Below are 15,899 nucleotides of genomic sequence, written 5' to 3' on the forward strand. Positions count from 1 at the left end.
TCTTCAACTTCCTAACAAATCGAACACAAAGAGTAGTGGTCAACAGAGTTAAATCGGAGGCTGCCATAGTGAAGAGCTCTGTTCCACAAGGCACAGTACTCGCCCCCATCTTATTCCTTATCCTCATATCAGACATAAACAGAGATATACACCACAGCACCGTATCATCCTTTGCGGATGATACTAGGATCTGCATGAGGCTGTCATCTGCTGAGGACGCGGTTAACCTCCAAGAAGATATAAACAAAGTTTTCCAGTGGGCAACGGTAAACAATATGATGTTCAATGAGGACAAATTCCAACTACTCCGTTATGGAAAACTGGAGGAGATAATAACTAGAACAGAGTATACTACTGACTCCGGCCATACAATAGAGCGGAAAAATAATGTAAGGGACCTGGGAGTAGTAATGTCTGAGGATCTCACTTTCAAGGATCACAACAGTGCCACGATCGCACATGCAAAGAAAATGATAGGGTGGATAATGAGAACTTTCAAAACGAGAGATGCCAAGCCCATGATGATCCTTTTCAAATCACTTGTTCTCTCTAGGCTGGAATACTGCTGTACATTAACATCTCCATTCAAAGCAGGTGAAATCGCAGATCTAGAGTGTACAGAGATCCTTTACTGCACGTATAAGTTCTGTCAAGCACCTTAACTACTGGGAACGCTTGGAAGCACTTGACTTGTACTCGTTGGAACGCAGGAGGGAGAGATATATCATAATCTACACTTGGAAAATCTTGGAAGGAATGGTCCCAAATCTGCACACAGAAATCACTCCCTACGAAAGTAAAAGACTGGGCAGGCGGTGCAAAATGCCCCCAATAAAAAGTAGGGGCGCCATTGGTACACTAAGAGAAAACACCATAAGTGTCCGGGGCCCAAAACTGTTCAACAGCCTCCCATCAAGCATTAGGGGAATTGCCAATAAACCCCTGGCTGCCTTTAAGAGAGAGCTGGACAGATACCTAAAGTCAGTGCCGGATCAGCCGGGCTGTGGCTCGTACGTTGGACTGCGTGCGGCCAGCAGTAACAGCCTAGTTGATCAGGCCCTGATCCATCGGGAGGCCTGGTCATGGACCGGGCCGCGGGGGCGTTGATCCCCGGAATAACCTCCAGGTAACCTCCAGGTAACATCCTGATGCAAATGGAACCATCAGGACAGCTGAAGTTTTGAGCAAAGGTGCAGTGAATAAGAGGAAAATAGATAAACTGGTGCCATCAGAATTACGCAGTGTTGAAAACAAACTTAGTGATTCTCCAGAAATCCCACAGATGGCGAGTGAGAAAATCAAATGATGTTAAAAGATGAATAGCTCACCTACGGTGAACTTTCGCCCACCCCCCAGTGTGGAGAAAATTCTCCAATAATGAGGGTATCCCTCAGCTCTCTGAGGGACTTAACCCTCCTGGCAGGGGCTAGTGGACTCTTTCTTCCTCTCAAACAGATTTATCAAACCCACACGTTCGTACCATAATAGCATCACAAGGCGCACTTTCCTCTCCTTGTAGTGTTATTGTGTATCCGTGTTCTTCCTGTTGTGGATAATACCACGAAACTATGAACAAATGATGGATCTGGAAGGTGAAGTGCAACCTGTATTGCGAGCAATTGCAACGAACATTCCTGAAGTGGTGGCGAACAAGAGCAACATTCCCCGAGACACTCAAGCCTTCAGTCAAGTCACCAATATCAGCCTTAAATGGCACTGTCAACGCCATAAAAGCCGATTATAAAACTGCAGTTTTAGGCAAACACAAGGTGATTAGGGCTGTCCTATTTCATGCCGTCATGTGTGGGTGATTCCACCCAAACCAAGTGAGCACAGCTAAGCATTTCAGACCCAGTGAAATGCTCAGATATACGCTCCTTTGGGGCAAATTGTTTTCTAATATACTTAATAATCCACAGATAAGTAACGATTGAAATATGTTGTTTCATGCAGGAAAGTGTACTTATCGATCTAGTTCTCCACGATTATTATTTTTCCATTAACATAAATGAAAAATATATCTTTAAAAGTATAAGAGAAAATTTTTAGAAAGGACTTAATTTTAAACGAGTTCTTGCTAATTAATCAATTTTGCTTATTCGGCACGATATGTATGTATATATATATATATATATATATATATATATATATATATATATATATATATATATATATATATATATATATATATATATATATATATATATATATATGTCGTGCCGAATAGGCAGAACCTGCGATCTTGGCTTAAATAGCAACGCTCATCTTGCCATATAGGACAAGTGAAAATTTGCGTATGCAGTAATTTCGCCAAAATCATTCTGAACCTAACGAAAAAAATATATTTCACTGTGTTTGTTTAGTATCAAATTATTGTAAACAAATCTAAAATATATTTAGTTGGGTTAGGTTAAAATATATTGTTCTTGTTATAATAAGGTTAGGTAAGTTTTCTAAGTTTCTTTTGGTGCAAAATTACAAATTTTTACATTAACATTAATGCAAAAAAAATATTTTTAAGCGTATAAGAGAAAATTTCAGAAAGGACTTAATTTTAAATGAGTTCTTGCTAATTCACCAGTTTTACATATTCGGCACGACATACATACACACACACACACACACACACACACACACACACACACACACACACACACACACACACACACACACACACACACACACACACACACACACACACACACACACACACACACACACACACACACACACACACACACATATATATATATATATATATATATATAAATATATATATATATATCTCAGTAGTAGTACCAGTTCCTAGTAACCAGTAACCAGTGTACCAGTAGATGACTTACTACCAAACCGTCTGTGTGAATTACTATTATTCATATTGCTGCTGACCATAGCAGGATTTCAAACACCCTCACCCGTAGGCACTTGTGGGTCAGTCGAAGATAGGGAGCAGAGAGAGGCAGGACGGCTGTTGGTGCCTTCCCATACTTTCCGTTATATTATACGTACTACCAGCCTACGTGAGTATTCTTACCCCATCCACGTTATCGAAAACCCACTTGACATATATATATATATATATATATATATATATATATATATATATATATATATATATATATGTGTGTGTGTGTGTGTGTGTGTGTGTGTGTGTGTGTGTGTGTGTGTGTGTGTGTGTGTGTGTGTGTGTGTGTGTGTGTGTGTGTGTGTGTGTGTCGTGCCGAATAGGCAGAACTTGCCATCTTGGCTTAAATAGCAACGCTCATCTTGCCATATAGGACAAGTGAAAATTTGTGTATGCAATAATTTCGCCAAAATCATTCTGAACCTAACGAAAAAAACATATCTCACTGTGTTTGTTTAGTATCAAATTATTGTAAACAAATCTAATACATATATATATATATATATATATATATATATATATATATATATATATATATATATATATATATATATATATATATATATATATATATATATATATAACACAAGTAGACACTCACACAAAGTCATACATATGAACGTGTTGCTCACCGCTGCACTTGCCAACACTTGACATCCACAGCTGTACCGAGATCTGTGTACACATCTTTACACATACACTTACACACTTTACACATTACTCTTCTATATTTCACTGCTTGCCTTCCCTTACATTACCTTACCAACTATCGCTACATTTGCCACTATACCTCACGACCTACCTCCAGTACACCTGGAGCAGTACAAACACCTTGCCACCTGCCACCAGTATACGGTACTACCCACCCCCAATACACCTTATCAGCTCCCACTAGTACACTTGGAGGGGGTGTTGGAAGTGTACCTCTGGTGTGGGTGTTGAGCTGTGGCCTCAGCAACAGGAAGGATCAGCACCAACAGTCTCCTCAATGCTAGACACACACTGGTCGCGCCATCACGTCCTTACAGTCGCTCTCTGTTTGGCCCGGAGGGTGTGATAGGGTGGAGTGATTTGGGGTTGTGGAGTGGGGTGAGACGGAGGAAGGAGAGGTGATGAGGGAGGGAGAAGTTGAGTGTAAGGAGGGGGTAAAGGGTGTGATGAAGGAGGTGAGGGCGAGCGTGGGTGTGGGTTTAACAACAAATATATAAATAAGAGGTCCGTGGTACGAATGCCTCATTATTAAATTTGTTAATTTGAGGGTTATACATTTTTTCCTGGGAGTTAGAATGATTTCATCTGTGTCTAGATTTCGTTCATACGATACTTACAGCCTATGCTGTTTAAAGTAAAAATAAATTACTTGCGAAGGCGTGACATATCCTATGAATTGAAAGAGAATAACAGGCTTTTGAGAGACTCTTGATAGTTGCGGAATTGAGAGGCTACCACTGCAAATTAAATGGTATGGTAAACAAAAGACACTGTTACGAAAGATTCACTCAAAAAAAAAAAATCGCCCAAGTTGCAAGTAATGCACATAGGGAAGGAGGTAAGGCCAGCCGTAAAGGAAATAAAGTGAAAGTTACGTATTTCAGTGGTAGCTGCAGGAGAAAGAATGAGAGAATGACATCTCTAGTAGTACAAAAACCTCACGATAATGCCCTCAGCCGAACGAGAAATGTCAGATGCAGTTTAATTTAGACAAATGCAAAGTTCTAAATGTTGAACAGGAAAATAACCATGCTACATATAAACCAAATATGTAGATCTTAATATTACGGATTGCGAAAAGGATTTAGGAGTTCTGGTTAGTAGTAATCTAAAACCAAGACAACAGTGCATTAGTGTTCGCAATAAAACTAACAGAATTCTTGGCTTCATATCTAGAAGCATAAATAATAGAAGTCCTCAGGTTGTTCTTCAACTCTATATATCCTTGGTTAGGCCTCATTTAGATTATGCTGCACAATTTGGGTCACGGTATTACAGAATGGATATAAATGCACTGGAAAACGTACAAAGAAGGATGACAAAGTTGATCCCATGTATCAGAAATCTTCCCTATGAGGATAGACTGAGGCCCTGAATCTGTACTCTCTCGAAAGGTGTAGAATTAGGGGGGATATGATTGAGGTGTATAAATGGAGAACAGAATTAATAAAGGGAATGTAAATAGCGTGCTAAATATATCTAACATAGACAGGACTCACAGCAATGGCTTTAAACTGGAAAAATTCAGATTCGGGTAGGATATAGGAAAGCACTGGTTTGGTAATAGAGTTGTGGATGAGTGGAACAAACTCCCGAGTACCGTCATAGACGCTAAGATGTTGTGTAGTTTTAAAAATAGGTTGGATAAATACATGAGTGGTGGGTGTGAGTTGGACCTGACTAGCTTGCGCTACTAGGTCGGATGCACTGCTCCTCCCTTAAGTGACGTGTCTGACCTCACTAGGTCAAGGCATTGGCTTAAGCCTGTGGGAGAATTGGAGCTGCCTCGCATAGGCCAGTAGGCCTGTTGCAGCGTTCTTTCTTATAATTCGCGCATTCGTCTTTATGTAATTACACCACTTGTTATATCTGTGCCCTTGATACACACACACACACACACAATATATATATATATATATATATATATATATATATATATATATATATATATATATATATATATATATATATATATATATATATATATATATATATGCAAAACAACCACTGTGAAAGAACAGAGAAATTCCAAGCGCTTTCGTGACTACTCACATTATCAAGTTCCTTGATAATGTGAGTAGTCACGAAAGCGCTTGGAATTTCTCTATTCTTTCACAGTGGTTGTTTTGCATATTCTGAAATCACCTGTTTACTGTGATCTTATTGCTTATATATATATATATATATATATATACATATATATATATATATATATATATATATATATATATATATATATATGTATATATATATATATATATTGTGTGTGTGTGTGTGTGAAATGAATAAACAACAGGGTGGACTAGGAGCTCGAACCTCGGGTCGTAAATTGACAGTCCAACGCTCTGCCACCTAGCCAGTGGTTCCCAAACTGGGGGTAAATTACCCCCTGGGGGTAATTTAACCATTTTTGGGGGGTAATGGAGGGGTGACAGAAAAAAAGTTATGAATTCTGAAAATCAAGAAAACAATGCGGTACCCGGTATGAGGATTATTGTTAACTTTGTCTTAGTATATAAAGTTGTAAGTAAGTAATAAAGTTAAACCAAATAACAATAAACATCAAAAACTAATATACAGTATTAGAAAAGAAGAAATATATATCTAAGTGTGTGGAAACCCAAAAGTATTTTGACAAGTATGCTTCAGGACAAAAGTCACTCAGTTGCCCAGATCGACCTGTCCAGTACGTGTCACTCACTTCTTGAGGCTGCCTCTATTTCACACTGTCAGTTTATCTGTGAGCATCAGCCGAGGTAGACATAAGCTGGTATGTATGTGTACTGCCCTGTGCAGTATATAGTTAGTATTTACCCACTGTTACTGTGAATTTGTAGCTATTATTAATTTTATATATAATGTATGTGTGGTTCTTACGTTTTCAATGGTTTTGCTAGGATTAGCAGAGTATGCGAGGCTGTATACGTTCACGTTTAGCCATATATATCAATAATAACAACATTTTGTGAAAGGGGTAACATGCTTTATGTGGAATGTTAAATTGGGTAACAAGCTGAAAAAGTTTGGGAACCACTGACCTAGGCTAACCCAGGTCTCTAATAGGGAGGAATCAGAAATCATACTTCATTACATTCCGTCAGGGACTCCAAGTGTAACCCAAATGAACTCCTCCCCTTCCCACGCTGTGGGTTTTTTCAAGCGACAGAAAAAACTGTATACATCTGGAGTTTATCTCCAGATAAACTCCAGATGTATATTGTATTTGCTCATCCACTTTATCCTGTGACTTGAAAAAAACCCACTGTGTGGGCGAAACATTGTCGATAAATGAACACTCATAACAGGGAATCTGTGTCGTTGTAAGCTTCTCTCTATGTGCGGGTTAGTGTAAAAGCTAGCTATGTTTCCCTGTTAAATTCCATCACGCAGGACGGGGCTCATTCAAGGTGTTGAAATGTGTCAGCTTGAGCTGGAAGACTTCAGTAGAAAAAAAGAGGATATTGTCGAGTACTTCATTAAAGATTCAATATCTATTGGAAGCTTCAGATATTTCGTTCCAGCACAGCTGGAGTTACTATCACTTTGAAATTGCCATCTTATCAAAGACAACGTGAAGGAGAGACAGCTGAAAGTCCAGTGATATAAAACCATACCACGAGCGGGGTTAGAACCCGCGATCAGAGTCTCAAAACTCTCTGATCGCGGGTTCTAACCCCGCCCGTGTTATGGTTTGTTTGCAATCGTGTCATTACGATTTCGTGAGTCGCCCAGTGACATGTCATACAGCAGCAGCGACCACTGGCTTACAAATGCTGGTACCACCGGTGTGTAGACTCTCCCAGTGAGACCTTGAGTGACCTTGCCAGTGACTCGCTCCACCAGTCTTTATCCTATCTCCTCCTATCTATCGTCAACTTTCACATGCCTTTCCTTTGACCAGAAAGTGAGAGTGACCATCATCATCGTGGGAGTTTCACTTACCTTCCCTCAACCTTTCACCGTCACGTCCTCAGCTTTCTCCAGCGCCTGGACCTTCTCGTGACCTTGAACTATTCGCTTTCATCTACAGTTCGCCTTTCTAAATGAAAACAAATAACTTTCCAAGATTCTTATGTTCAGAGTGTTCCTGTATCAGGGTCACTTGTCTCGTTTTCAGGCAATGACTGTCTCTATATCAGTGTGTGTGTATGTGTGTGTGTGTGTGTGTGTGTGTGTGTGTGTGTGTGTGTGTGTGTGTGTGTGTGTGTGTGTGTGTGTGTGTGTGTTTGTGTGTGTGTGTGCGCGCGTCTCTTTATCTGTTTGTCTATTTTTTTTTGTTTTACACAGGGTCTGACTAGGTAAGGATAAGGATTTCTAACTTTACTGACAAGCTAAGAGCTGTGACCTACATCAGCTCATTTAAAAGCCCTTTTTTGTCGTTATGAGACATACAATTAGGGAACAGGATAATGCCTCTATTTCTCTCTCTCTCTGGTGTACACTCTGCTTCAGCGACCTTCAGTAATTTCCAGCCTTTCACTTTTTCCGCCCTTTCTCTCTCCATCGTCCACTTTCGCTTTCTCAAACATTTCGGCCAAAGCGAAAGTGAGAGTGGAGAGCAACGTTGAAGTTTCACTCGCCATACCCAGCCTTTCACCTTTTCGCTTCCAATTTTCTCTACCACTCGAACTCTCTCCCGACCTTGTATTGTTAGATTCCGTCTCTTCGCCTTTCCAAATGAGAGAAAATCACTCTCGCTGTGTGTGTGTGTGTGTGTGTGTGTGTGTGTGTGTGTGTGTGTGTGTGTGTGTGTGTGTGGTAACAATCTCAGCTCCTGGCCCCGCCTCTTAACCTAAACATCCTAACCTGGATGTAGGGGGTACGGGTTAGAGTCCGTCACACGTTGCCCTCCTGAGGAAAAATATTTTTACATTTCACACACACACACACACACACACACACACACACACGCATTCCGACATCTTAATAAGGAATCATTCAGGACCCTGTACACTGTGTACGTTAGGCCCATATTGGAGTATGCGGCACCAGTTTGGAACCCACACCTAGCCAAGCACGTGAAGAAACTAGAGAAAGTGCAAAGGTTTGCAACAAGACTAGTCCCAGAGCTAAGAGGTATGTCCTACGAGGAGAGGTTAAGGGAAATCAACCTGACGACACTGGAGGACAGGAGAGATAGGGGGGACATGATAACGACACACAAAATACTGAGAGGAATTGACAAGGTGGACAAAGACAGGATGTTCCAGAGATTGGACACAGTAACAAGGGGACACAGTTGGAAGCTGAAGACACAGATGAATCACAGGGATGTTAGGAAGTATTTCTTCAGCCACAGATTAGTCAGTAAGTGGAATAGTTTGGGAAGCGATGTAGTGGAGGCAGGATCCATACATAGCTTTAAGCAGAGGTATGATAAAGCTCACGGCTCAGGGAGAGTGACCTAGTAGCAATCAGTGAAGAGGTGGGGCCAGGAGCTCGGACTCGACCCCCGCAACCTCAACTAGGTGAGTACAACTAGGTGAGTACACACACACTCCAACTCCTGATGATGTGGTGATTGCAGCATGAAATGCCTAGAGCTGTCATTCAACTCCTTATATATATATATATATATATATATATATATATATATATATATATATATATATATATATATATATATATATATATATATATATATATGTCGTGCCGAATATGTAAAACTGGTCAATTAGCAAGAACTCATTTAAAATTAAGTCCTTTCCAAAATTTTCTCTTATACGTTTAAAGATATATTTTTTTTCATTAATGTTAATGTAAAAATTTTTAATTTTGCACCAAAAGGAACCTAGAAAACTCACCTAACCTTGTTATAACAAGAGCAATTTATTTTAGCCTAACCCAACTAAATATATTTTAGATTTGTTTACAGTAATTTAATACTAAACAAACACAATGAAATATATTTTTTTTTCGTTAGGTTCAGAATGATTTTGGCGAAATTATTGCATACACAAATTTTCGCTTGTCCTATATGGCAAGATGAGCGTTGCTATTTAAGCCAAGATCGCAAGTTCTGCCTATTCGGCACGACATATATATATATATATATATATATATATATATATATATATATATATATATATATATATATATATATATATATATATATATATATATATATATATAGGTAAAATTGGTCAATTAGCAACAACTCATTTAAAATTAAATCCTTTCATTTATGTTAATGTAAAAATTAATAATTTTGCACCAAAAGAACCTTAGAAAACTTACCTATCCTTATTATAAGAAGCGCAATTTAATTTAGCCTAATCCAACTATATTTTAGATAAGTTTACAATAATTTAGTAATAAACAAAAACAATAAGATATATTTTATTCGTTAGGTTCAGAATGATTTCTGCGAAATTATTGCATACACAAATTTTTGCTTGCTTTATTCGGCAAGAAGAGCGTTGCTATTTAAGCCAAAATCGAAAGTTTTACCTATTCGGCACGACACTAGTAACTGAGACAAAGACTCTAGCCTCTTCATTCCCTTTCTCCAAGCTTTCATTTTTATGACCTGAGTTTTCTCCGAGGATGAGGACTTTCATATAACCTTGAGGAACGTTCCTGACCTTCACTGTCCCACTCTGCGTCCTTGCTCCTGCAGCTCATCGCCTGCTTTCACTTTCTCTTACTTTTCGGCCACAACGAAAGCGTAAGCGAGAAGCATCGTTCAAGTTTCTCTTGTCTTCTTTCAACCTTTCACCTTCTCGCTCCCAACTTTCTTCATCTCCTGAACTCTCTAGTGCTCTTGAGTACTGGATGCCGTCTCCTTTTTTTCACCTTTCAAAACGAGAAAATTTCCATCTTTTTAGAGATTCCAGGAACGTTTCTTATACGGGATAATATACGCAGCTCGTGTTTCCAGGTATGTCTGGAAACAGAAAATGGCCGAGTAGTTCAACTTATTCCCAGCAGAGTTCTCTCCTAGGATGCTACCCACAACAGTGAAGTAAGACAGCATGTGCTAGGAGTCTTGTATATTAACCTCACCCCGCCCGGAATGCCACCCACAACAGAGGATTATCACATATACTTCAAATATTTGTACTTTAACACCTGTATTTTAAACATCTGTACTTCAAACAACTGTACTTTAAAAAAATGAAACTATATTAGGTAATAGAATCAACACTCAAGCAAATTGGTAAAAAATGCAGAAGTACAATTTATGAATGACAAATTCTCTCTAAAGAGGAAATCGTTGCTATTAGGTTGATAATAAGGTCATGTAACCCTGTGCTATGAAGCAGATATCAAAAGCATTTAGCTTCGTTATGTAAGATATATATCAGATATCTCTCAACGAGATATCTAACCAATGCAATGTTAATGCATGAGCAGAATTTGACCAGCAAAGGAATATCACGCTCTTTAAATATCTATTTAGGAACAGCTACTGAACAACAGCGATATGTATTGCAAATAGAATCCAAGTGATTTCTTGTTTGTCCCTGAGAACCACAGTAAGCCGTAATGCAGCTTGCTCAGGGACTGGACCGCAGGGGCGCTGACCCCCGGAACACCACCCCGGAAGACAGCAGCCATCAGTCGGATTTCTCGCTCATAACATCAAGCTGTTAAGGGAAATCGTGTGTTTTCCATCCTTGTAATTACAATTGTAAATCTAATTACCAGAGTTGCTGTGAGAGACAGAAGAAGCAGACAGAAATGGTGAGAGGGAATGTATGTAATAAGTTCGCCGGTCTCGTCCTGGTCCGGGTCTTTTCCAGGTGTTGACCCGGCGAGATGAGAGGAAGTGGAGGAAGGGAAAGATAAGCTAGAGAGGATAGAAACAGGGCTGGGATGCAGAAAATAGATGGTGGGGAAGGATGGGATGAATGACGAGATGAATGTACTAGTAAATGGAAGGAGGAAAATTACCAGAGAGAATATATATATATATATATATATATATATATATATATATATATATATATATATATATATATATATATATATATATATATATAAATATATATATATATATATATATATATATATATATATATATATATATATATATATATATATATATATATATATATATATATATATGTCTCGATAGAGGGAGCGAAGGACTTTCATTCGGAGTACATAAAGATATGATATAATTTGAAAGTGGAATTTGATATGGCAGATCAGCGAAGAGGCGGAGGGGAGAGTAAAGGAAGAAAACGAGTAAAGAGGAAAAGGGTAGTAACATAGATGATGCTCTCATGATATTTCTTAATGGGAGCAAGAGAGAGAGAGAGAGAGAGACAGAGAGAGAGGGGGAGGAGATAAAACAAGTGAATTAGGCTCAGAATTGAAGAATCGCTAAAGACGTTAATATAAATTGATACCATAAGGTCGGACATAAATATACATGGTGTTTCAAATTAATAGACCTATTTGAAAATTGGTTCATTATTTTGAAACATCAGTATTTAAGGTTGAAATTGGGTCCAATATTTTGAAACATCCGTATTTAAAGTTGAAAACGGGTCCATTATTTTGAAACATCCGTATTTAAGGTTGAAACTGGGTCAAATATTTTGAAACATCCGTATTTAAGGTTGAAATTGGGTCCAATATTTTGAAACATCCGTATTTAAGATTGAAACTGGGTCAAATATTTTGAAACATCCGTATTTAAGGTTGAAATTGGGTCCAATATTTTGAAACATCCCTATTTAAGGTTGAAACTGGGTCCAATATTTTGAAACATCCGTATTTAAGATTAAAAAGTACACGACCAGACTGAGCTTGTCTGAAATATCTTTCTTTAATCGGTATCTGCCCGAAATGCACCGCATATTAGTGGCTCTCTTTTGTCCTTAACAATATTTCTTTACGTGTAAACTATGTTTTGTATACTGCGCAAAGATGTCAAGTTTGTTTTGGGTGTGGCCGTCCGTTCCCTAATGGCCTCCCGGTCCACCTCAGTAACACGATAGTCCTCTGTTTTTTTCCTTCTTAGAAATGTGATGGAGAACGGGAATATAAAAACACTACTAGCGAGAAACAAGTCACAATACAATTCCCAGATAACAATCACTTAGAAAGAGAACCTTAGGCGACCTCCGTCTAGGTCTGGCAGAAATGTCGGCTAAACTTTCCTGTCTTCTAAGTTGCAAAGGATATAAAATACCGACAACTTGATGATTAAGACACATGATGATTAAGATACTTGTTGATGATTAAGATGCATGTTGATGATTAGGACACATGTGAAACGTTTTAACAAAAGAAATAGCCAACTGTTGCACACGTGAATAATGTCGCTAACTCTTACGAACACTATAAACCTGTTATTAACGTAGGTAAGCATGTTGCGGAATTATACAGGATTTTAATGATAAATACAAAAGTACAATATAATGTAGCTATTATTATTATTATTATTATTATTATTATTATAATTATCAAAACTAAACTCTAAACCCACAAGGGTCATACAGCGTTGCAGTATAATACAGTATTTTGGGGATAGTTCACACACACATATATATATATATATATATATATATATATATATATATATATATATATATATATATATATATATATATATATATATATATATATATGTCGTGCCGAATAGGCAGAACTTGCGATCTTGGCTTAAATAGCAACGCTCATCTTGCCATATAGGACAAGTGAAAATTTGTGTATGCAATAATTTCGCCAAAATCATTCTGAACCTAACGAAAAAAATATATTTGATTGTGTTTGTTTAGTACTAAATTATTGTAAACGTATTTAAAATATATTTAGTTGGGTTAGGCTAAAATAAATTGCTCTTGTTATAAGGTTAGGTAAGTTTTCTAAGATTCTAAGATTAAAAATTTTTACATCAACATTAATGAGAAAAATACATCTTTAAACGTATAAGAGAAAATTTCAGAAAGGACTTAATTTTAAATGAGTTCTTACTAATTGACCAGTTTTACATATTCGGCACGACATTATATATATATATATATATATATATATATATATATATATATATATATATATATATATATATATATATATATATATATATATATATATATATATATATATATATATATATATATATATATATATATATATATATATATATATATATATATATATATATGTATGTATGTATGTATGTATATACATATATATTCCTTGCTTTTAATTCCTTTATGAGACCCAAAACTGAATTTGAGATATTTACAATATTTGAAAGGCCAACAATATTATAATTAGATTATATTCTAAGCGAACATAGAAATAAATTTAACCTGTGTCAGTAATAAATGACAGGTAAAAGTAATTAAGAACACATTATCTCAAACGACTCGGGAAATAAACACTCGAATATCATTGTGCTTGCAGTTATGTTTATATTTTATCTTGGAGGCCGAGATTATAATTGAAGCAGAAATGTCTTTTAGAGAACTATAAAGAATTAAAATTAACGTTATTTGTTATAAATTCCTCGAGACGAGAAGATTATGAAGGCTGGTTGTGTTAGTTTCATCTATGCGGGTTGTGTTTACCTGGTCATTAGGAAGCGAGTTGCAGAAGCCATTATGATATAGCGGATACTGGAGGATATTTGTTGGTTCTTTACGACGTTGAGTTCGGTTAATTGAATTGCTTCAGTGAGGGATGATGGGATGTATTGGAACACTAAACGAAGCTTAGGGTAATTAATGTTACACTGCGTTACATAACACTGCGCGTGGGGCAACCCATTAGTAGCAGACATTTCGCTCTTCATAGAGCTTCATTACAGCGAAACGTCGCCTATGGTTTACTCTCGACATACTGTATTTCTCACCATGTATAGCAACAAATCTTGATATCCAAAAGTATTTCATGTTAGAGCTACCGTGAATCTCCGTAAACCAAGCATCCCAATTTACCACCAGAAATGGTGCTTCCTACACACACACACACACACACACACACACACACACACACACACACACACACACACACACACACACACACACACACACACACACACACAAAGTCATAAACTGAAGTCAGAATATAGAGGTAATATCTTGTGTCATATAGTAGTAAGAATTTTTCTGTAGTTAAGAAATATCCAGTACAACTATTCCAGTCTCTCTTGCCTCACCTCTGATGCTTCGTGAAGCCTTGTCCTTCCATCTTAGTCTTGTTACTGGATCCTTTACTGTCATCTGCCTTTTTGATGTGTGTACTCACCTAATTGTGGTTGCAGGGGTCGAGACTCAGCTCCTGGCTCCGCCTCTTCACTGACCGCTACTGGATCCTCTCTCTCCCTGCTTCACGAGCTTTATCATTCCTCGTCTTAAAACTATGTATGCTTCCTGCCTCCACTACATCGCTTGCCAGACTATTCCACTTCCTAACAACTCTATGGCTGAAGAAATACTTCCTAACATCTCTTTGACTCATCTGAGTCTCAACTTCCAATTGTGACCCCTTATTTATGTGTCCCCTCTCTGGAACATCCTGTCTCTGTCCACCTTATCTAATCCACACAGTATTTTGTATGTCGTTATCATGTCTCCCCTGACCCTCCTGTGTGTGTGTGTGTGTGTGTATGTGTGTGAATTTTTTTAGATCGTACATAAAATTTTAGAATAACGTGACTACAGCTGAGCCCTCTTTTCTAACCCATTGACTCTAAAGAAATTCGTTCATAACTCACCATCATTAGTGACAAGACGGAACGAATCAACGCAAAAGACGAAGTGACCTTCCAGACGGAAAACATATGAACGTCTTTCAAAGTTTTTTTAAAAAAAAAAAGTCGTCTTGCGCTAACACACGTAATGAAAATCCAATCCAGAGGTGACAGGAACAATATTATGAAGTCGAAATGAAAAAAGAAGATAAATGAGAAGAAAATCGCATGAATGCTTGAATGTATACTAGATGAGGCATATGTATGAAGGGATCCATAATACATACAATCACAGGAAAGTTGTAAATGTTTACAAACCAAATGTAATAAAGGCGCTTGTGCAATACTGAAATAATTTATTAGGGAATATTTGTCTCCTGAGAGGTTTTCCAGTTTTCTAAAGTTGCTCTAACAAATGAAAATAATTAATATAACTTACATTTGACTGAAATTGCATTTGAGTGAAATTATATTTGACTGAAATTACATTTAACTGAAATTACATTTTACTGAAATTTCATTTGACTGAAATTTCATTTGACTGAAATTTCATTTAACTGAAATTATTCAGGTACCGCTGACTGTCCCTGGCTGGTGAGGTCTGAGGACTGACTACAAGCTAACACTTGA

The 15,899-nt window shown here is 37.5% G+C and overlaps 1 protein-coding gene across 3 annotated transcripts in view; it reads right to left on the bottom strand.

Moving 5' to 3' along the window:
• The window catches only part of LOC128692405 (chitinase-3-like protein 1), an 81,272-nt gene extending 77,290 nt beyond the window's left edge, over positions 1 to 3,982 (bottom strand). Inside the window, exon 1 of one of the 3 annotated variants that reach the window (XM_070096285.1) lies at positions 3,708 to 3,952. The gene's annotated coding sequence lies outside the window, so the exon portion shown is untranslated. Of the gene's footprint in view, positions 1 to 3,707 lie in introns of all 3 variants that reach the window. The other 2 variants (XM_053781567.2, XM_053781566.2) reach the window with 2 other exon arrangements.
• Between the last annotated feature and the right edge of the window lie 11,917 nt (positions 3,983 to 15,899).

Source organism: Cherax quadricarinatus, chromosome 53 (genome assembly GCF_038502225.1).
Source record: "Cherax quadricarinatus isolate ZL_2023a chromosome 53, ASM3850222v1, whole genome shotgun sequence".
In the NCBI taxonomy this organism is placed as follows: Eukaryota; Metazoa; Arthropoda; class Malacostraca; order Decapoda; family Parastacidae; genus Cherax; species Cherax quadricarinatus.